We start from the raw sequence: 25,907 nt of genomic DNA on the forward strand, positions 1-25,907 counted from the left end.
AACAATGAAGAAACAATGGTACCTACAACCAGTATGTCTTCCACGCGTAACACAATCAGTCACTACTAACTAACAGAAGATTTCGTGTAGCTCTATCTAAAGCATGTCTATCTGTGCATGCCTATCTAAACCTGTCCTAATCTCATCTAACACAAAATCGTTCCTCTGCTTTTTTACTGTTCCATTTGGCCGATCCTATATACGATCTATCTGTGAGGTTATGTTAGTTTCAGAAGGGTTTGCGTAATGCGATTGTGGTCATGTCAATACAATACAGCCACGTATGCACATCATTTTCGTTAGTTTTTTTTTGCAAATGATCTATGACAATCAAGCGCAATACAATTTAAAATAACTACTTTGTTCTACAATTACAAACGAGGTTGACTTCGGAATAACGCTGCCATAATCTTCGAAAAATACTCGTAACATTAGGCTATTACAATTATACCGAAATACTTCATTAGTCATGCCTTTGTTTTAAATTTTCCGCATTTAATCTTCGCTTCAAAACGATGTCCTTGAAAAAAAAAATGCGTATCTACATCTTGAGATTTTTTCAACCCGCTATCTACAGTTAGGCAATTATTTTTGCACGAGTGGGTCTTTGCACCCGGCAAAATGGCGATCTGGACATCGTCAGAATGCTTGAAAAAGCCTACCAATCATAAAAAAGTTTACGTTAAAAAAACTAAACTGGGGTCATTGGAAAAATGGGCAACCTGTTTAACTCTTTCAATACCGGATTTCTTACTCAGAAACATGAAAAATACATTAATATCTCTTGATTTTGTTAAATAAATAGCTCCGTATTTTGTGTATCGCTTATGAAGGATATTTCTCATGGCGTCTATTTTTTCAGCTAGGTTTCAATCCTTATTCCATGGACAAATATCGTAAATGTAATGACAGATCCTGTTTGATTGATTTGAGCTGATTTGCTCGAACTGGGATCCATTATTATTTTTTTTGTTATCTATATATGTATGCACTGTAAATCGAAATAAAAATTAAAATTTAAAGTTTGTGTTTTAATTTTTTTTTCTTGTTAATAAAAAATAACCCTTTGAGGCCTAATACTAAAAATAAAATTTATAAAATAGCTAAATTAGTGAACAAAAATAAAATTTATTTACAATAAATTTAAAAAATATATTTAAGGTGTTAAGCATAAAATGTGGTCTCTGTGTGAAAATAAAAGTGCTGTGCTGAAAGGGTTCACAGATTACCCTATTTTACGGACCCGTCTGCACGCGTTGTAAAACAAAGACGTCATGTTGGAATGCTTTGTTTTTTTCTATCGTTATTTTAAAATGAGAGTTCTGCGAAAAACACTACCAAATTCAATATGTATAAAATTTTACACTGTTAACATTTGACACCCAAGAAAGTCGTCGCTTTTACGTGCTCACAGCTCGATGGCGGAATAATTTTATAGCTTCTGTTTTTCGTTTTCTCTGTTCTGCAATACGAACCTATACCAGGTGAAGCTGACCACGGCTCTCAAGCTGAATGCTGCTCTTTGCCTAGGCTTCTGGGGCTCTGCAGACATGAACTCCAATTTCCAATATCACCTCCATTCGACCAACTTAATGAAATGGAACCGCCGAATGAACTTTGATGTTGACATCAGTTTTGCCAATACTGCTCTTGTAGAGGTACATTTAGCTCTAAATCAAGGTCCTCAAAAATTAGCTTCTTTTTTAGGTATTCTAGCTGTTTATTTTATATGGAACTCATTCACGTAAAACTTTTTTTTTTCCAATAAGAATAAACCCCAGAATATTATTTTCCCTGAAATTCTCTATCCATCCCCTCCTTCCATCTCTCCACACAGCGTCCACAAAGAAAATACGAACATAATTAATAATTCTGGCTTTCCATCGAGGCCTTCTGCGTTGAATTAACATTTTAAAGTATCCATAAATAAAATAAAACATACGCGAAACCCTGTATATGTAAATGCTAATATGAATGTGCTTATTTATTTACAGATGTACCCATAAATCATTATTAAAAGCATGAACTGTATATTTGTACTTGCGTCTGAAATATCAGTTACTTTCTTTACATGTAACCATCGACAAAGGCCAAAAGATTGATGAATGCATGAAATATTTATACAGTATAATGTACCTATCAAACAATAATTAAGCGGGCGTTAATCCCGCCGAAGGCTTCATGCAATAATACGTTTTTCTCACTAATATTAAAGTGCTTCTTCTCTAACATCAATACTACTAATCCATTACTTCAAGTATTTACTAACAGTATTTTAGGCAAGCAGGTTGTGATGCAGATAATAAAACATTGGTAACTGTTTCACTGATAAAATAGCAGTTGGTTGATTATATTGGACTATAAATTAGACTAGTAGTATTAAAATCCACTAGATTGGATGTTGTCGAACAAATTAATTACTTGAAGTATTATATTTATTTTTAATGTAAGCCTGACTTTTTCCCATAACAACAGTGAAAAGATCATAATTTATATGGTTGGTTGTTATTTTCACTACAGAATAGTAAAAACAGTGAAAATAATACATGCATAATTGGTAAGTAATTAAATAAGCTCAAACGATATTTTTTTAACTTAAAATTGATTGTTTCAAAATCTAAGTCAATCTAGAATACATATATCTCAAGTTTAAACTCAATGTTCTTGGCATGACAGAGTACCAAATAATACAGACTTTTTAAGAATTTATTAACAAAAAATATTCATAAATAAAATTGGTACATTACTGTACTTATGCAGTTTGGAACAGTCATTTTTACCATTTAAGATTAAGTTCAGAAAAAACCCTTCTCTACGATACCTCACTTCTGAACTTTCAATATTTTTTATGCTATCGAACTCTATCGAAATATGTAGCTAACAATTTATAAAGCTGTGCAATATTTAGTAGTGAATCAATATTGTATGATGCATACAACACATAAGACGATTCTAAGAAGATTAAGTAAATGATAAGAATTTCACTTCGAATGCATGACAAATTTTGACCAGGGAACTTTTCTAGTGTGGACCGTTTCTCATTGTGAATTCTACAATTCTACCTATTAATAGTTAGGCACGCAAAGATGAGTTCCTCTAGATATGCAACCCATTCACCTAAAACTAATGCAAAACATGTTCTTCCAATTCATTCGCATCCTTAGAGATGCGGCTAATGATTAATTTACTACAAACAGGGGACTAATTTTTTTTCAACTTAAACTAATCGGTGGTCGTTATAAGAAAATGTTTCCTCGAGAAAAAATTAAATATCTACATGTCACTACAGACTCAAAGCTGAAGTTTAATTTTTGAGATTGAAAATATGATTCATTTTAAAAATGAATTAAGTAAGTGATTTAAGATATATTATGTTTGCCAAATAATATTATTTTTAATATCTACAGGGTGTTAAGGGACGTACTTGACTTACTTTAACTCACATTATTTGGAGTAAAAAATGTAAGTAAAATGTCTCCGGTGAATTTTTCAAAGTTTAAAAAACAAAAAACATATAAAATCAGTAAAAATTGAATAGCTAGGGTCGATGTGAGGGACCGTGTATTTATTACTCGGCTAATTGAAGTTTAAAAAAAAATTGATTTGAAAAAAAAAATTCTAAAAAGTCATCAGAGACCAACATTTCGTTTTACATTTTTTACTCCAAATAATATCAGGAATCACTGGTTAATGTAAGTCAAGTACGTCCTTTAACACCCTGTATGTTTCTAAAATTATTAGCACGCACGACGATGTTATATCTTAAGATCAATAAATTAAAAACACCAAACACCGAATCGTTTAACCTTTCGGTATTATTTAAGTTTCTGTAACCTCAAGACACATATTTTTTTTATTATTTTAAAATTGATAGATAGGTAATATTGGCACATTTTCGACATCATTATTACAGCTGCTTTAGACCGTGGGAACCCGCGAAACGGGTTGAGCAAATAAAAGAGAAAAATGATCCTGATTTGTTTTGATAATAAATCACCAGCATCTCGGCCATTTATATCTTTGACGCTGAGCTGCGTAAAATTTCCACATTTCCACGCCAGCCACATTTCAATCGGCCATTATTAAATACGAGTCAGCGGCTCCGGTTTAATTACGCTACACTTTCTGTTCGCGTCCTTATCTTCATATTTATGGGCTTTTGCTTTGAAAAATACATATTATACAAGTAGGAACATATTATATTATACGATATTGGTACGATTGATGAAGTTTAGTATTAAAACAGTTTTTGGATAATACCTACCATTTTTTCCATCATATACTATTATACCTCCTATCCATTTCCATCCCTAAAAACAGCCTTACCCACATTGGAAAGAATAAGATGGATTTGTTGCATTGTAAATTGTAGCAAGTACAACATTCGTATTCGTGTCGTGTAGCAAGAAGGTGTAATCGTCTTGTCCTCGTCGTGTATTCACACGCTTTGTGCTCTGTTTGCAAATATCAAAATCATATTAAAGATAAATTTCACCCTGTGAACAGTGCAAGTTCGTCGAGAGCTATATTGCCGGGATTCATGGGAATTCAAGGTAGGCTGTTTCCATCATTCAACATTTTCCGTGATTTTCAAACCCAATTGAATGAGTTTTATACTGTCGTTTTCTTGTGGATTTGATTTACAGTTTATTTCCGTGTAATAGAACACGTTCCAGATGATATTGATATAACATTAATATTATCAGTCCCACAAATATTTCAAAATATTAGTTCTAATTAAATACACATGTCATGTAAGATTATAATGTAATCAACAAAATGTAAAAAAAAACTTTGATCGATTTTCAGAAACATTTTTTTTGCTTAACTATGCATAGTTATCTTTTACGACTATCATTAAATTTAACAATAAAGATTAAAAACCATTAACGAATAAATCTCGTAAATTATTCAGATTTCTTTCGCTACTTCTATAAAATATTATGTGAATAGTTTCGAGACGACTTAAGCCAGTATATTAGATCCATTACATCATCGCGTAAAGTGTGCATTCAATCTTAACTTCTTATAGAGAGCAAACACCTGTCAGCCGTTGTGCTTTAGGCATTCTCAGGGGATTACCACCTGTGTCTGAACTCAACTTTTCTATATAAAACGATTAATAATGACGACGGCTTCAAATTGAACAGGTACTGAACTAATCCTCATCATTATTTCAGTTTTTTTATAATTAAGTCTTCTTTTGATTTCGTAATTATTAACTAACACTGCTATGTCAATGTTTAAACTCCTGAAGTATGAATTCTGATTATTGTTAGAAAAATTGGATGCTCATATCAAACCATACTTACAAATAATACAAACTAGCTTACTTGTACCCGTTGCTTGGGGTTATCCTTTGGAAATAGACATAAACCACAATGGAATTTTTTGTAGACATTTTAAAGACATAAAATTCCGTTTTACATTATTTTGAGGTATCTCATAAGGTTTAGCGTCCGAAAATATTTTTTTATGAATAGATTACAAAACATCAAATTTTCTCTACTTTCTTTAGGGTTTTCCAATAAGAGGTGTTATTTTGAATATTAATTAAGGAATTAATGATTTTTTATAGCCGGAATTGGATGGTATTGATCTGAACAACGTTTACTTTCAATAAGACGGCGCCATTGATATTTTACCGGAAAAGTTTCCGGACCGTGTTATCTCTCGAAGAGGTGATCACAATTGGCCTCCGAGATCTTGTGATTTAACACCTTGCGACTTCTTCATTTGGGGCCACGTGAAAGAGAAGGTCTACGCCAACAGCCCAGCGTCTATTCAAGACCTCAAAGATGGAATTCGTGAGACTATCGAGGACATAAGGCAGCCACTTTGCGATTTGGCTATGGAAAATTTCATGAAAAGGATATGGTCCTGTAGGCGTGGTCGTGGTGGTCATTTGACTGATGTTATTTTTCACTATTAACAGCATACTTTTATCTTTATAATGAAATAAACATTATTTAATCATTTATATTAAAAAATGGCATTTTTCTTTGAATATCAAAATAACACCTCTTATTAGAAAACTCTATATAAATGTAATATGCGTGTATTATATATTTAAACCTTCTGGAAGAAATTCTCTAAATGAAAGTGAAAATAATAGCGTAATCCTTAGGAGATAGACATATACCGTCGTGGAATTTTCTGAACGTCTTTTTAAGAAATACAATTCCGAAGTAGATTATTTTGATGTGTCTCATAAGGTTTAGTCAGCGTTAGCAATGTAAGCGACCGAAATATTTTTTTACGACTTGATTTTAAAACATCAACTTTTCTCTGCTTTCTGTATTATAATATGCACGTATTATAAGTATAAATCTTATTGATATAGTGGGAAATTCAGCACTAACAAAGCCTTTCCAACAATAATAAGTTTGGTTGTTTACAGGTGAAAAAATATAATAAGCAGTAATTGTCGATTGAATTTTTGATTGGTTGGGAATAAGCCGACGTAGCTTAGTGGTCCAGAGCACCTTACCGGACATCAGAAGGTGCGGGTTCAATTCCCGTCGGCGGCATTTATTTTTACTCGAGATATTTTCAATTTGTATGGATATTTCAGGCGAGTAATTAATGCTTATAATAATTTGTTATACTTTGTGCTATGCATAAAAACCTTGTCTTAAAAATATTTCTTAATCATTAAAAAATAAGAGTTATCCGACAAGTTTATCAAAATCGAGAATTATAATTGTTGATTGGTAATAAATTGCACAATAGCTAAAAATATCCTTGAAAAATCCAGAAATCTAACTTTAAAAATTTGACCAAATTAACCTTTATAAATTTAAACAAAAGAAATTCATATTTTAAATATATTATTTCATGTAGGTAGGTACCTCATCGCATGTCTGAATTCTTGAAATAATCAGTTCTATTAAAAAAAAATAACATTATAGTTTAAAACAAATCCGAGTTTATTAAACCAAAGTTGCCCACAGACAGACAGACAAACAACTGAATTAAGAATTAAAATTATTATTTTTTATTCTTTTTTTTAAATAAAGGCAAAAATTAGGGTTTTGCACCTATATATAACCTGACAATAATAATAATATGGAAATCTCGTAAGAACAACATAATTACAATGTGCGGAATTAATGTTGCTTGTGCAATGATTAGGATTTGGCTAGCACAGGAGTTGAACCCAAGATGCTACGTGCGAGTGGTAACCCGACGCATTTGTCAACTTTGCTACTAACCGGTACTCTACTAAATAGTTTAAAAAATCTAAATCTTTTAAAATGGCACGTCGCATTACCGAAACCAGAAATCGACACATTCAAAAATAACCTTTCAAACAGAACAATATTTTACGAAATGTTGATATTCTTTACAAATTAAAACGGTCATATTTATAAGCAATAATTAATAACTAAACGTTCCCATCTATTCAAAAATGTGTTAGTATTTCAAACAAAATAAAAAAAAGTAAATAGTGTTTAGGTAGGTCAGGTGAGCTCAGGTCATAAGGTCAAGGCACGCGCAAATGTCTGGTTTTTTGTTGTTATTTTTTTAGGAATGCCTACTTAATTTTTTTAAGCACATAATGCTACCGCATCACAACATGCTTCATTGTCGCTGCAGGAAATAATTGATTTTCTGATACAGTCATCCATTCAGCAGAGATAAAAAACGATCATTCGAACGTAGGTACCTACAGTAAAATACAATAGTATATTAAAATATCCAAATATTTAATTTCAAAGTGTTAACTACCATCTTAGGGTACGATCATTTTTAATGTTGGAGGCTTACCCGTAGACTCATATTATTATATTTATTAAGGCGACATAATACTAAAAACGGGGGTTTGCTCGACGCTCACATTTTAATTATTTTTGATGAATGTATTACTAAAATCTCAAATGTTTCTAGAGGGATCCCTACGGATGCAAGTTATTTATATATAAAATTAACAAAAACATGACCCTACCAATAAAATATTTTATGTGAAACGGTTTGATAATTTTATTTGTCGTAAGATCTCTCTCTGGGACTACTATAGAACGTCGATGACGTGTGTAAGACCTCTCTCTGGGACTACTATAAAACGTCGATGACTTGTGCAAGACCTCTCTCTGGGACTACTATAGAACGTCGATGACGTGTGTAAGACATCTCTCTGGGACTACTATAAAACGTCGATGACTTGTGCAAGACCTCTCTCTGGGACTACTATAGAACGTCGATGACGTGTGTAAGACCTCTCTCTGGGACTACTATAAAACGTCGATGACTTGTGCAAGACCTCTCTCTGGGACTACTATAGAACGTCGATGACGTGTGTAAGACATCTCTCTGGGACTACTATAAAACGTCGATGACTTGTGCAAGACCTCTCTTTGGGACTACTATAGAACGTCGATGACGTGTGTAAGACCTCTCTCTGGGACTACTATAAAACGTCGATGACTTGTGCATGACCTCTCTCTGGCACTACTATAGAACGTCGATGACGTGTGTAAGACATCTCTCTGGGACTACTATAAAACGTCGATGACTTGTGAAAGACCTCTCTCTGGGACTACTGTAGAACGTCGATGACATATGTAAGACCTCTGGGAATACTTTATAACGTATTTGCAGTAGATATAATATGATAATTTGAAATATTTCTAAACATTGTTATTAATATTTGTGTTTCATATTATGTGATTATTTATCGTTGGAAATTCATAAGGTACGTACATCAATCTCTATCGTTTATAATAAAAGACATTTTATTGAGGCCATACAAGCAATAAATAGGTACTTAGTGTATAAGTTGTTGACAAGTACAAATGCAAAGTATTGATAACCTATTAGGTTTATCCACACCTGTTTGTCGGTCGTGGGCAGCTATAGTAGTCAACTGGTCAGTAGCAATAGGCAGAAGGCACTAATAGTCGAAGAGAACATGCTTCCTAATATAAATACTGATTTTGTGTACCTGTTTCTCAGATAGGTACAAGTGAAGAAACACTGGCATTTACTGCCTACACATACTAAATTAATAACTACTTAATATCTTATTGATTGTAGAGTTAATACTGATAGTTAATGTATAAATATTAATACCACTACTTCCTTATATGGAGTTTTAAGTGATATGTATCCAAATACACTTTATTTTAATAGGCCAATATATATAATCTAAATATTATCAAGGGACGCTCTATGTGCTTAGTATGACTAACGTAGCTTAACCTTCTTTTAAATAAAACAATCGAACCATATAAAATACATTAAATATTTAATTATTAATTAATAAAACAATAAATTCGGAAGAATTTGCCCCGATTGCGTCAAAGAGTTACAAGACGAAATTACTCAGGCGTGAATTTCAAGTAACAACACGGAGAAAAATTAGTTTTCCTAATTTATTATGAATATATATAGTTTTTAATATTCTCCTGACGAAGGAAGGGTTCTTCCAAAACCGGTAGAGTGAAAATAAAACAATAGTGGTCAAAAACAAATTTATGTGTTTTTATTGTATATTATGAATATCTTCAAATTATTGGTAATCCGGTCAAAAACAAGATTGCAGGCCCTTTTTTTATAAACTATTAGTAAATGCCCAAAATTTCGGAAGACTTGTTCATGCACCTGCATTTGCCTTGCTAATATGTATTGACGAAATGCAAAAATCTTATGAGCTCGTCTTACGACATCGTTATAATACATTCGTATTTTACTGTAAGTTTATCAGGAAACCTGTCAATATATTTGTTAAGGGCCTGCAATCCCGTTTTTTTATAATTTCAAGAGATTCATAATAAATTAGCAATACCTACTCATTTTTTTAAATTGAATTTTTCAGAATTACACATGGACGAAATTAAACATGAAAAGAATTACACAAACTTAAATTACAGCAATTACGCACGACGAAAAACTTAACCTAATTTTTTTTTAATAAAATTGTATTGAAAGGTTATTACTATATGTGTAAAATATCACTGAAGAAAAAAAATCAAAATATATTTAATTATAAAATAATTTGGTCCCAATGGCCGAGTTGGTTGAGGAATAGTCCCAGTACGACAGAAATCATGGTTCGATTCCCAGTTCAGACCATTACCTTTTTATTTTTATGTGTCTTGTTCTGTTTCATGTTTCGTTTAGGTTTATTAGTATTACTTTCTACTTCAGTAATAGAAAAGAAAAAAAACTAAATTTAAAAAAAAAGAATTTCTTGACTGGTGTAATTGTAGGAGGTTTAATTCTCACCATGTGTATTTCCGTCCGTATGTAAATCTGACAGTGTAATTCACGTCTGTATAATTTAGTCAAGACCACATAAATTTTGTAAGCCCAATTTAAGTTAACTCTCAAGTGATTCATTATAAATACACGTATTTGGTTGAAAAATGGTTACCAAAATCAGATGGGTTAGCATTGAAAACACTGTGTTTCAAAGAAATAAAAGGGGACATACACATCACACAACACTTGAAACTACGCCTTTCAAATAAAATTGCATAAATTAATTTTTATTAGAAAGTTTTAATTTTTTTTTAATAAAATAAATTTTGTTTTAAGCATCAACTGAATATTGATGTTCAGTTATAATATGGTAGCTATTAACAACATGAGAACAATGTTGAATACATTCGAACGCAACGGGTTAATCAATTAATTATTTATTTTAATAAAAAACAATGGCTGAACCAGTTTATGCCCTCATCAACGAGCCACGAGTCACGAGCCTAGACTTGCCGTCCTTGAAATATCGTACTCCCAATAATGCTAAACACTGTCGCATGGTAACATCAAAGCCAGCGAGCAATTTATTTATTATAAAAGTTGAATACGGGAAGACTTCGAAGGTACATTTAATAAATAAATTCAACCTTGACCGTTCATCACATTTAACGTTGTTACAAATCGACGATCAAAGACATTTAGAATATTTTGACATTCGAAGATGATGACCTATGATAACTTTTTTGATGACCGTTATGCTTGACAACTTTATCAACGGCTTATCGAAGAACCCACAAAAAAATCAAGATGGTGCTGATTGTCGATTTGTGACGATGTCAAATGTGACGGTCGGTCAAACAACTGGCCCTTAATAAATGTTATTATTCGATTTTTCAAACATAATTATCGTGATTATGGAGGTCATATATATATATATATACGTATACCATCATAATTGTGATGATATTTACAGGAAATGAACTGTCAAGGTTCTCTTTTAACTAAAAGAAGATGGTGAAGATTTTAAAGGTACAACAATTTACTGAATAACTATCAATTTTTTGCAACTTATATTTATCGTACGTTTATTTATATTTTCGTATTATTCGTAATTTAAAAAGTTCTCGAATTGTTTTGTAGGTAGGTTTGGAGGCTTATTTCGACAGTATTATTTTTGTTAACAGTATTTAAAAACAGCACAATTTGTTTACAAATAAACATTAAAAAATATTTGATATTTATGTTTAATTTTATCCCTGTACCCATCATCTTTTATTTCAAATTTAGCTGATGGGTAACCTAAAAATGTACAATAGTTAATGTAACTAATAATGTAATTAATTTTTGATCATGTTTAAAATTTAATCTTAGGATGAGACCGGCATTAACATAAAAATAAATGTAAAAAACACCTAACGTGTAGTTTAAGAATTATATTAGTGTTTTAAGGTAATTTAACTGCATTTTAAGTAACTTTTAAAAGTGTCCTTGAGGTGATATTTTTCAGAAATTTATATTTATTATAAAAAAATGAACAATATTATTTTTGGTAAGTGCACTACAAGTACCTTATAGTAAGTGCAGTAAAAATTTTCGGTGAAATAATGGCGAGAACTTAAAAAAAGACACGGAGTGCAATTAAAATTCCAGGAACTGATTCAAGATAACAGCAATTTCCAAACTGTATGTCTACTGTGCCAAAAACACCACGACAAGACAGTCACGGTTCTTTCTGTCCCGTTTTAAGAGAATTCTCCAACAAGTTACAAGTCTTCCAATACGTTGGTAGCATAAAGCAAGGAGCTGGTAACATAATTCTGTCTTCTTGTCCGCCTTTATTTTAACGCCCGCCACTGGTGTGACTTCGTAATTATTTATAATCGATGGAGATGTCAATTATATGGGCAGAAAGGGATTGACGTATATGACGCTCGCGATAAAGCTGTAACGTGGCCGAGAGCCAGAGAGAAAGGTGCTTATATTTGTATACAGCACGCACAAAACATTTTAAACGCACTCGTGTATTATTTGAACAGAAAGCTTTTCATTTCTTAAATATATGCAAAATTTCTTTGTCGCGTCATTTTCATATAACAAAGCTTTTCGTATACAGCAGATAATGATGACTTGGTGAAATTATCTGTAATTTATATACCTTCTAGATTCTAGAATATTAAAGACAAAAAGACAAAAGACGATTTCAGATGCTGCGTAAATTATTACATAATTATTGAGTTTAATTATAAAACAAATGCAGCAACTAATTTGTCAATGAACCATGCTCTTCATATCTCCAATAATATTTCTATAAACTCTACATTTTCTCGAATTCACTGTCCACATTTAAAAGAAGCATAATGTCAATGACAAAAAGTATTCAATGCGTATACATATATATGTACACGCACACACTCACTCATACACACATACATACGTCGCCGGGTAATTACTAAACTTACTACTACATACAAGATGATTTTCAGATATACACTGTTGCAATTTATTTATGTATTGTTATTTTTTTTTACTTTTGTCTTTTTAATACTTAGATACTGTATTTTTGTTGTAAAAACGATGTCTACTATTTATGACCACCTTAAATATTTATTAATATTATGTATTTAATTAGAATATAGACTAGCTTCCCAGTTAGAACCGAGATTTCTCTACTAACTGGGTAATTGAAATGTTCAATGAATATCATGTATAATAAAAATTATCCTGTATTTACTTTATTTATACAAAAAAATATATATACCACCATACAGAATTGAAACGTTGCTTGAAATGGCTTTAGCCGTGTTTAGTGGCCAGATCTGAATATCCAAGTACTTCTCAACCTTCATCTTCCCATCTATTTTCGCTTCCTACTAAATACAGCCTCACAACATAACCCAATTAGGGATGCCATAGTCTCACAGTTAGGAACAGTTGATACTCTAGTGCGGTATTCACATAAAAAACAAAAATTAAAAAAAACTCTGAAATGTCCCTTCTTAATAAAATTTAATTGTTAATTCAATACTTAATAAAAATTCATAAAATTACAATGGAGTTCTAAAAATTAAACTTGATTACCATAAATACATTGAAGTCTTTAAGGCCGACTTACGCTTGCCGAGTGCTCGGCCTAGTCGCTCGCTTTGTTACTCGGCCAAGCAACTTGTTGGAGAGTAGAGGTGATCACATGTAGAATGAACAGTGAGCGAGTCAGTTCATTGAGATTAGTTCTGCTAAGAAAGTGCTGCTTACTATGTAAATAGAGTCTAAATTCCTTGCAATATTAGTGTGAAATATATAGATCCGTGCGAGAAGTAGGAAGGGGGGTGTGGCTGCTGTTGGTGTCGCCCGAATCTTTCCGACGGTGACTGGCAACCGCGCGCCGCCGCGCAAATGCTCCACGAGTTTTCAACATTAATAAGTCAATTTACAGGACTACTGATTATGTTGAAACCCTGTTTACCGATAAACGGTAGATTTTTTTTTTTTTTTTATTATTTTAATATAAATCATAGTTACATTAATACATACATTTTTTTACAAAATATAATATTTAGGTACATAATTGGTCATGTATACCTTATCAGAAAAGAGGAGCTCTTGTGCCTGATAAGGGAGCCACGATTCTTACTTCAGTGATTCAATGTTATGTGTAAAATATAAATATAATATATCCATATATTTTTTTAATATAAATTTTTTTTGAAAAAAAGTTTGATTTTATTGATTTGTTCTTGTTGGTTCGTAATACAGCGCAATTCGGAAGGGAGATTATTGTAGTTTTTTATGGCTTGGTAAATATAATGGTTTTGCATTTGAGTTGTTTTAAAGATTGGCGTAATAAATTGATTTCCATTTCTCATCAGTTTGTAAAATTCTTGATATTCTGTGTTATTTTTTTCTTTACACATTTTTATAATTGAAGTTTGCTTAAATATATCATCAATATTTGGTACTGGAAACATTTTAAAAAGCAATTTTGTTGGGAAAGTAGAGTTTTTTTTAAGTATTACCTTTATAATAATTTTTTGCGAGACTTTTACTGAGTTTAGGTTGTTTTTATAAGATCCTCCCCAACCTATGATTCCGTAAATAAGCAGGGAGTGGACAAGAGCATAATATACATTTTTTAGTATTTTCACATTTAAAATATTTCTTAACCTAACAAATATATATATACATTTCCTTATTCTCTTTACTAACTCCGTAATATGGCTTTTCCATTTCAAATTTTCATCGATGATCACACCAAGATATTTAATTTCAGAAGAAGAGTTGATTACAGTACAAATAGGATTAAGTAGTTTACAGTTGACATTGTCACAATTTTCATCATGGATTATGATATTTACTTTGTGTTTAGGTATTTTTTGTAGTGAAAATAATACATATGTTGTTTTTTTGGCATTAAGTGTGAGTAGGTTATTATCAAACCATGATTTTAAGATATTAATACATTCATTTGCAAGTTTGTTAACTAGTTCCCATGTTTGACCTTTTATTAATAAAACAGTATCATCAGCATAAGAGATTAATTCACCCTTGATTTTCTGTTGGAAAATGTCATTTACATACATTAGAAATAGTAATGGTCCGAGGACCGTGCCTTGAGGAATGCCAAATGTACTTGTTAGTGGTGTACTAAAGGTTTGGTTTAATTTTACAATTTGAGGTCTCTCTGTTAAGTAGCTTTCTATCCATTTAAGAGCTAAGTGGTCAATGCCATTTTCTTTTAATTTTAATATAAGTCTTTCATGGGAAATGCTGTCTAATGCTTTCTTTAAGTCAATAAAAATTCCTATACATTTATTTGATTTGTCCAGAGCACTCTGAATACTAGATGAAATTTTTGCAATGGCATCTTGGGTACTTTTTCCCTCTGTGAAACCGAATTGATTTTCATTTATAATCGAGTTTTTTTTTAAGAATGCAGTTAGTCTTTTTTTAACAATTTTTTCAAAAATTTTCGATATATTAGATAAGAGTGAAATGGGTCTATAATTAGAAATGTCCTCCGGGCTACCGGACTTAAATATTGGAGAGATTATGGTTTTCTTATACGTGCTCGGGAAAACTCCTGTCTTAAAGCTATTGTTTATAATATGAGAGATTGGTGTAGAAATATAATTTTTAATGATTTTTAGTGTTTTTACAGCGAGACCGTCAAATCCCGGAGCAGAACCACCTCGCATTTTTGATATAATTTGTACAATTTACCATTACAGATATACCATTGCTTTCCCTATATTTTACAGTACAACTTGTACAATATCTCAGAGTACACGTAGGCATTTTGAATTGCCGGAGACCAGTGCCCGGCGAGCGCTTGTAAGCGACTGATACCCGTGATATCTCACAGTGGACAATGAACCGATATTATGTGGCCCGTACTTCGAACGCCAAATCTGGCAGTGTCTATATATCTCAATGCTGCTAAAATAGTTTCGCCAAGGAGGGTAAAAATAAAAATTAAGAGAGTTTTACAACAACAAACAAAAAAATTCGAAATGATCCTGAAAAATTTTGAATGATGTTTTTTTTCTACTGACTGACTCGGCTGATCGCACTGACCGAGTGAAGAGTTGAGTATGCAGATGAAGGGGGCACTTACTCGACCGTGTGATTGGACCTTGCTTCTATCCACTGCCTGGCTTGAATCCCTCGCCCACTACTGGGCCGAGTACTGATTGTACTGATCACATCAGCCGAGCCAAGTTGAGTATTCGGCCGAATGCAATTTATAATAATAATATCAGTATAAAGCCTCAAGCATTCTGGAGCTTTTTGCGTGACAATTAATAATGAAATATTTTTTGCTTATGTCGATAGCATGATCATAATATTTAGAGGCAATCGAACTCACGAACCCTTCGTCAAAAAAACACATAACCTGAACAACAACGAATGTACCTAGTAACTAATAACCATTATTTTAAAAGCACATTATAATTTAAAGTTAACATTTATAGTTTACAGCGTATAAATAATGTTTAAATTGCTTTTGTTCACCAGGTGGCATAAGGTGAGCTTACATAATTGAATAATTATGTTTTAACCTGCTACAATATGCCCATGTACGAAAAATCGTTATATAATTTGTAAATGGTCAACAATTATTCCTAAGCTATAATAAGCCAGACAACGTTCAATTAAAAACAAACCTCAACTAAACCAAAGAAATAAACAAGCTTGTCGTATAAAAATGTTCGAATAACTTTATGAAAGAATTTCAAAGCCTCATTTTAAATGTTTGTTTTTTTGACGAGATTACGTCATCTGAGGTTTTATCAAAATCAATTTAGTGAATAAGATTGATTCATCGTAATTCTTGTATTTATTGCTTCGCTAGTGTTCTCAATTTAATCTAAATTTAAAAGAATGGTTTAAGGACCATCTGAGGTCAATAAACTAAAATATTGGAAAAAAATCATCACGATTTGTGAGCTTAGTTGGCTATAATTTCGATTAATTTATCGTAGCTTCATGTAATAAAATAGCTAAGAGCGTGTTTCTTTTATAAACTTTTACAGTTCGTGTATAATCATTTTTACCCTCGCATCGTTAGCCTGTGCTAAAAAAAATCAACAACGAGCACGATAAGAAATTAAAAGATGTTACGTTTGAAAAACGCCAACCGATTTCAAAACTAAGTGATTTTATTATTTCCTCTATTTCTTTTGTTTTGTGCTTTGTGTTTATATATGACCTGATGTGTTTTGTACCGAAACTGGTCGGCTTGTTTTATAAATAAAGTGATGTTAGAAAAGTTATTGTTTCTTTTTTAATATATTTTTAAAGTTTAATTTGTAGAACTCCAATTTAAATTTAATCTTTCATGATATATATTAGTATATTAAAGTATAAGTGGATAAACAGGTCTTTAAAACACGCGCGATTTTTCGAGCACGACGGCGTAGCCGAGTGCTCAAAATAAAGCAAGTGGTTTAAAGACCAGTTATCCACGAATACTTTACGCTTTTTTTTATTGGTACACTTTGAAAACATAAATATTGATATTATTATTAAAAATTTGGAAATATGAACTATTAATGAATTCGTGATGTGACATCACAATATCTTGTTGTCATGGAAATGAAAAACACAATTGACATTTAGACTTCACATTTTGTTGATTTGTTGCCATGGTAACTTTAAAAAACGCACGTTCCATAAAGTGCGATTTAAACACGCTAGAGCGTACTTTAAATGAGTAAAAAAGGGCTCCAATAACAAAAAATATGTTTTGTTATCATTTGAGAATGACAGTTTGATCATGCCTTTCGAAGACGAAACAGCTGTCATTGATAATAATTACCTAGCATAACTTTTTTTATTATTAATCCCGTTTTAATAACTCAATTTTAATTCCTATAAAAAAAAAAAAAAAACTTAAAGTTTTAGTGTGTGTATCATTTTATAATGTTTAATTACATATAAACTATGTTTTAACTGTGCCTCAACTTAATGCTATCATTTTTTGCAGGAAAAAAACTATTCCAGTCCTTCATCATACCACAAGCAACATTTAATTATTGCAGCCATTCGTGACTTTCGTCAGCGCGCATCCTCTTTATTAATGCATTCACAGGTGGAACGAACTAATCTATCGCTCTGTTTCCATGCCATAATGTAACTTATCTTCCCTGTGATTGATATCTCATCATTAATTTAAACAAAACTGTATTGATACTTCTTTATAGAAATAAGAATGAAGTCCTCACGTAGACTTTCAATCAACTAGCATTTTTGCAACATGTGATTCGTATTCTTAAAAAGTTAGATTAGAATGTTTCAATTGGAGCTGTTTATATTAGATAAGGATTTCAAGTTTTTTGTATGTACAAAACATAAAACAAAAAAATAATTTGATGTTGTCTTGTGATTAATGTGATCGATTGAGCATTTCAAGTCACAATCATGTCCAAATTAGCGATTTTGATATATTAAAGTTTCAAAGTTTGTAAATTAATTAGAAAACAAAATGAGAGTTACAAAATTAATGTTTTTCTAGTCCAGCCTATTGTATGAATTCAAAATGGTGACAACTGACTTAATTTCTACTAGAACCAATATCTATAGTGTGAAGCTATAATTCCAAAAATAAATATTTGCAATGTCTGTAACAGAACAGAACAGAATGCGAGTTATTTGTTAGTTTTTTTTAATTAGTTAGTTGAATTTGAAAAATAATTTTTTTTTTCAGCTACAGCATTGATTCATCATATGGGAGGCTTTGAGTACCGCCGCCCCGAGAACAATTTTTTTGGACAACCAACACATCTGACTTATGTCACTCCAAGTGGCTTGCTACGTTTGGTGATTTATCAGGGGTGCCCGGGTTCATCGGGTGAGGTGTGTTCTGGATGCGCCTGCCTACCAACTGCATGTACCAGATCGGGAGAGGCTAGTTTGGAGAGACCTTTTGACCTCTCCAAATGGTCTCTCGACCTATCCCCTTGCGACGCAGCGGGAGGGATATATTAATACGTTTCTCATGGACACACTAAACCCTAGATTCCTACCCATCCGTCATACCTTTTTTCTTCCCATTACTTCGACGCCTTGTTCTCATTAAAAGACCCCCACACAGAATCTCCAAAGATGACATAGGTCGTGAGGAATATTATTTTCCTCAGGGCCTCTGGGTGGTGTTAATGTAAAAAAATCAACGTCGTATTTTTCAATCTTACCACTATTTTTCAATGTATGTAGATCTCAATATTCGGAATCCAACGATCGTTATAATTAGAAAAGTCTTTTTTAAAACTTGTCTCTTCAATGTTAACTTACCCTTCAAATAGTTACGGAAAGTTAAATGTTAACTTATCCTTCAAATAGTTACGGAAAGTTCAATGTTAACTTATCCTTCAAATAGTTACGAAAAGTTCAATGTTAACTTACCCTTCAAATAGCATTAAATCTTACATTACCTTTCAAATGATTTTAAAATTAAGATGCTTTCTTTATTTATTAAGCGTCGTGTAATTTGAACCTTGTAAATAATTCACTCACTGACGTTAACAGTGAAGTATCTGACTTTGGATATGCATGTTTTGTAAGACGATCGGAGTATTTCCGCATTGCAATAAAATCCAAATAAAATTGTTTTTTTTTTAAACATAAATTTTTTTTTTAAATAAAAAAAAATTAAATTAAATTACTGATAACGAATAAATATACAAAATAGTCTTATTTTATTAGGCAAATGTATTACAAACCATATCGTTACCTCATCTTTTTGACGTTTTATATTTATAAAAATAATTAATTTCACACGAGTTTATTTCATATTTCGGTCGGTATCTTTGGTTTCATAAAGGTGCACATTTTAATTCTAATGTAATTGAATACAAAGCGTGATGTTTTTTCTTTCTAACACCGTTTAAATCACATTTCTCACCACTACACTAAGGAAGTTACAACGATTTCGGTGAGACCATATGAGTAGTTCCCAAAAGCAAGCAAATTAGCCTGAAGGGTCAAATTAACATGGCAGTTATATTCGTGTTTCATTTAGCGTGAAAATATTCACACGAATATGTTATTTAATCGAGCGTCCTGAGACACAATAATTGGCAGTTATTCTGTTACCGATACCAGAGACCTTTATTACCAAGTGACATACAAGTAGCACAAGACATGAAATAACATACTAAGTGGGCACTTTTTGAAAGGTTCGTAAGTGTTTTCACTCCTTAAACAATTATATATACCTCGTTATACTACTATGCTCTCGTAAAACGTGCAAAATGCATGCCTACCTACCGAGTGCAAATTAAAGTTGTTTTTAAATTTGATTAAATTAAAATTTAGGCAATCCATTTTATGAACATTTTTTATAAATTTACAAATGAGATAACAAAACGCTTTTTATGCAGCTTTCACGTCGATTTTAAGCTCATCAATCAAGTTTGTCAAAATTTAATCATTTGCAAGTACTTAACTGTATGTTATTCAATTTTTTAAAAAACATGATTAATTGATCGACACACTCCGAGTACAGTACAACCACGCATACAGAGCCCTATTTGGCCTCCCCTGGCGATGCAGCGCCTCACAGATGTTCACCGGAGGAAGGGTGCATGGGTTCGCTGCTTTAATGAGCCACAGAATAGCCGGGACGAGTTAGCGCTACCAGAGATCGGACAACACTCTTGTCCAGGCCGTTGCCCAGTGGCAGGGAGCGCCTCTACACCAGAGATGGAGAATTTCACTCAAGCCACCATAAATTCCTAATGTGTTCATCAATTTATTGATTTATTATTTATTTCTATATTATTTTTTTATGTATTAACTTAAATGTAAACTTTTACAGCATCAGGCAGCGCATTGCACACACCGCTCTGTCCAGCTGAAATAAACATTATTATTATTGTTACAGTTTTTCTATGATACGATTATAATCCTTCCATACAGATATTATGTGATATTATGCCAAACATTAATACAGTTATCTGGCTAGAATAAGAAAAAAACGTAATTATTTGCTAAGTAAATACATTCATCAATTTCGTTGAAATTTTTTTATCGATAATTCCGTACGTGCGCAACGCGATCTCATTTTAACATAATTAATAGAAAGTATTATTAAGTTGGATTTAAATGGACTTGTACATTCTGATAAAGTTGTTTAATTAATGAAACCTGTTCGGATTTGAATATGAATACTGAAATGTCTTTATGAATCAGGTATTTGGATCAAACATCAGTTTAGAGATAAGCCCCTAGAGTATGACAGGTTGACGTCTAAATCCTTTATTTTCGAAAAGAACGAGTCACACTTTAGTAATAGCGTCACAGGGTCTGAATATATTATGTACGGTGTACCATGTAATGTAACCATAGACATTCCTGAGCCAATCAGGAAAAGAGGAATAAACCAAGTGCGAGGAGCGCGGGAGGCGGCGTGACTGTCCCACCTTCGGTGATTTGTCAGTAACTCGCGTTGTAATATCACCGATTGGTGTTCGAAAATAAAATCTGCTTACTTATTACTAGTCCTTTATTACAATGTTGCTGGCTGCTTAAAAAACCGGGCAAACAAAAGTTTGAGCTGGTTTCCATAATTTTATACATCGTTACACTACTTACTTAGAAACATTGAAAATATTTTTTTAATTTACCCGTTTACTCTTACTTAAATTTACTCGCTCAATTTTGGCGTCTTACGAATATTCTGATTCCAGAAAAGTCCTACAATATAATGCCCTGCAAACCGTTGCCTTACTTTAGCGAACATACTTTTCTACGCATGGTCTGGTTATTTCAATGTTTGCACTTTGGTGGTCAATGTACGACTGATGTCATAGTTTATTCAAAGCATTCTTGAACTCTCCTGGTGCCAAAAATACGGTCATGTGGTTTGCCTCCAATTCGTAGAAATGATACCCAGATTTGATGTTAGGGCTAGTCTATTGATTTGCATGTCTATATGCAATACGAAAAATTAATTCCAAAACTTAATAAAGTTTAGAATACTCGTATGTGAGTTTGCGCAAATGTGTAGGTTACCACTTCGAATATGCCGACATTATTAAGTGAATTAAGTGAAATATATTATTAAGTGAAGCTGGATGTATCATTACGTTACCCTGATCTATCAAGGATATAACATAAAACCAACTTTATTACACTTTTATTTCTCGCCAATCGCACCGGTTTGCAGAAAATCAAGTCCAAATACAGACTGATACATTTTAAAACATTAAACAATGGTATTTATACTTCACCTGTTAATTGTAAGCATTATAAGATATAGATAATGTAGATATATATATATACATTATTAAAATTGACGTTTGTTTGTTTTTGCTCTTGAGAATAACATACAAATAGAAAACTTATCATTCTTTGCTTAAATTTAAAATTCATAAATTCAGTCTCTCAATACACTATGTCAGTGGCGGTCATTGAATCATCATCAAATCATTGATTTCATTTTGATTTTATTTCAGTGGTCAAGTTTCGTTCTGTATGAATCCTAAATGCTGCGGAAATTTAGAATCTCAGTCGCATGCGTTTAAAATCATGTAGGTACTGGTATGATTTACGAATAAAAATTTCAAAAAAATTTAAGGTATAAGTAATGGGCAGAAATAAAATATGTGTGGGCTTAGAATGGAAAACTTCAGCGAAATGACAAAGAGAGGGATGTAAGAAAAATTTATGGCGTGAAAGTGGACGACTGGGACGTTCAACCAAACCATATACATTGGGTCATGCCAGGGGTCAAAGCAAAAGAAGAGTATGCACCATTGATCAAGTATGATGTAAATGCAGCAAAGAGTGCGTGCCAATTCAATAATTTAATTAATTACTCTACTAAGTGCCTGTAATTTGTTACTTGTCTTAAAAGGCTACATATAAAATAGCCGTCACGGGACGTCTGGCAGATGTGAAATATGGAAATTGATTTTTATTGAGGGAAGTGAAAATGAAAGAAAACAATTTTTTACGATAAAACAATTTATTTAAAAGTTATTATTATCAAGATATGCATAAAGAAAACACTAAACATACATACATTTATACAATTCGGTTAAGTTGTATCGCAAACGACTCATTTTTCAATGAAGAATTGCCAAATTTACTCAAAAAATATTGATGATTTAGGAGCAAATATTGCTATTGAAGAAAACCATACTGAACAAAAATAAACTTGGAAAGAAGAAAAATATTTGATTTTAGCTCTAGGACAACAAATCATCTTACAAAGTTTATTTTTCGATGAGCCTTCACTGTACAGAGTTTTGGTGGCCGGGAGGAAAGAGCCGACAGTCACGAGACTGGCAGAATGGAGCGTCGTCCCGTCTTGCCACTCTTGATTTTACCCCCCTTAGACATGCTAAAAGATGTTTCACATCAAAAAGCAATCTTTCTTCAGGCGTATACAAAAACCAAAGTTATTAAGTCATTCGGAATAATATATCTACAGATAAAGGTTCTACTGAATAGAATGATTCTCACACCGTTTACTGCAACGCTAGTGACCAATCGTACATACCAATACCATCTCTGGTCGCGGCTGATGAACGTGTGATGATTCTGAATGCTGGTAACCTGTGGAATTGGCAATCCGCTATAACCAGGTAACTGCTGCTAGCCGGGTAGCTGACCGACATTAAATACTGTAACAATATATGCATAGTATTCCAATATGACTTTATCTCTGCATGCCCTTTTAGATACACACCTCGTATGCCCACTTGTAATAAAAAAATGTTATTACGAAAGAATCAATCACAATAATATACTTTAGGCTGTGAAAGTTATAGTAACAATCAACAAAAAATAATAAGCAATCATTACTAGCCTCGAACACAAATATAAATTGAAAAAATCTTTCGAGAAAAAATAAATGCCGCAGACGGGAATTGAACCCGCACCTTCTGATTGTCGGTCAGTTGCACGGAACCACTGTTCTGTGTCGGCGTATTTTAATAATTCAATAAATGCTTAGTTATTGCTTATAATAATTTGTTATCCTTTGTGCCTTGCATAAAAACCTCGTTTTATAAACATAAGTTTGCTTTTAATAAAAAATAATTATACTAATTGTATGTTAATAATTTCATATTAGCTAAAAAGAAGACACCTTTGAAAAACCTGTCAAAATTAACTATAAGAAATTTGAACAAAAGAAAAACACGTTTTAAATAAATAATTAAAATAATTTTCTGGCATATTAATAATAATTCGTACTTAAAATAATTCATAATCTGCTATTTTCATCGATGGCGCTAATTTAATTATTTTAGAAAAAACACTTATCGCATGTCATCCTTTGAAATATTAAGATGAATTATTTCTTTTCATCCATATATATGAAATATGAATGTGAAAGATAGTTTTGTCTGTTTGCAAACTCAATTCTTTCAAGAAAGGCATACAAATGCAATATTGTATCAGTGATTCAATACAATATTGTATTTGTACATATGCCTTTCTCGAAAGAGTTGAATTTGTATACGGACAATTTCATATACATATTGTGTATATACGGACGCAAACGTAAATAATTCATCGTAGTTTTTTTTCCTAAAATAATTAAATTAACGGTATCTATGAAAGAGCAGATTATGAATTCTATTAAGTATATCCATCTACCCTTAAAGTAGGAACTTTATCGCCTGTCTTAAATTCTTGACACAGGCAGTTCGAATTTTAAAAATGACACTAAAATTCAAAATAAAACCGGGTTCATTAAACCAGAGTTACACAACAGACAGAAGAACCAAAACCGAAATTAGTATTTTTGATGGTTTCTCCACATAAAAGCCTCGGGGAGTTATTTTGACATTGATCTATTTCATTTATTTGCTGGCTCATTAGGAAAAACATGATAGTTTCATGTAATCTTTAAAATCTAAATCGATGTTTTTTCTGTGTGTTATTTAGATATTTCTGTACCTACTGATTTAAATCTCCTGCGAAAAAAATCATATTTATTACTCGACAGTGTTGTATTTCATCGGCTCTCTGATCTCATTAGTTTATTGTAGTTATTCATCACGTCGGAGCCTATATTTTACTTATTTATTATATCGATGTTATAATTGATAGACTCGTATTTTAGATTTATGTTCCTACACATGTTTTGTAAGTTATCGCGTGTTTTCAAAAGTGGTGTGCTGGACGACAAGTGATTTTATTGCCGTCATTAAAGCCTGATACATGCTTTGCGAAAATGACGAAACGTGACTGCTTTCAAAAACGTATTTATTTTGCAGATGTAACATAAATTTTCGTGTCGGCACAGAAGCAAAAAATGCACACCTGCATTATTAATGTTTTGAAAAAATATTCCTGTAGTTGGCATGATATGTGTTCTAAATGACAATAGAGCAACTTCATATATTATGTTTAAGTAGCTGACATATACCCGGCGTTGCTAGGGGTAAGGAGATAGACATATGCCATTTCATTAGACCTTTTCGAGATGTACAATTCCGTAATACATTGTTTTGATGAATCTCATAAGATTTAGGCAGCGTTAGCAGTGTAAGTGCCCAAAAATATGTTTTTTACGACTTGATTACAAAAGAATGACTTTCTCTACTTTCTATAAATGAAATATACATGTATTATATACGTAAACCCTTCGGAAGAAATTTTCTAAATGAAATTGAAAATTCTATCAAAATCCTTTGCGTAGTTTAGAAGAACTAAGAGCTCAAACAGACAGACGCGGATAGTGACTTTATTTTCTAACGAAAATACTTAATTTTTCCGGCAGAAAGATTTTTTCACATAGTTAATATTTTTATCTAAAATTCTAAATGATCCATTTGCTAGTGCAGAATTGCTTGCAATGATAAACTTTCGGATTCAACTACGTAATTTTGAGACTAACTACCACATGTATTCCCCGTTGCCCATTATAGTAATGGAGGGAAAAATTATACCGAGCCAGCAGACATCCTATCAATAAACAAATACAAATATATTTTTGAGGTAGTTCAGTTATGTTTAATACTGTATAATTTTTACTATCCACATGTAAAAACCCCTAAAAGGGCGTTATTAAATAATTAAAAACCATCAACATTATCTTCATTTTTATTGGCTGCTATCTTTATGTATGATATCAAGATTCAACTCGAACTGAATGCAATCTATACAGTGTCTTGGATAAATATTTCCTATTTTTATTTTTATGTGCTGTGACGAATCAAATTTCGTCACAAATAAATTTGAAGGTTAAA

The 25,907-nt window shown here is 32.1% G+C and overlaps 1 protein-coding gene across 3 annotated transcripts in view; it reads right to left on the reverse strand.

The window, feature by feature from the left end:
• Positions 1–25,907, reverse strand: part of Duox (dual oxidase) — a 211,724-nt gene that overhangs the window by 46,465 nt on the left and 139,352 nt on the right. The window lies entirely within an intron of this gene.

This window comes from Hesperophylax consimilis, chromosome 10, assembly GCF_061612785.1.
Source record: "Hesperophylax consimilis isolate HC1 chromosome 10, BYU_Hcon_1.0, whole genome shotgun sequence".
Lineage (NCBI taxonomy): Eukaryota > Metazoa > Arthropoda > Insecta > Trichoptera > Limnephilidae > Hesperophylax > Hesperophylax consimilis.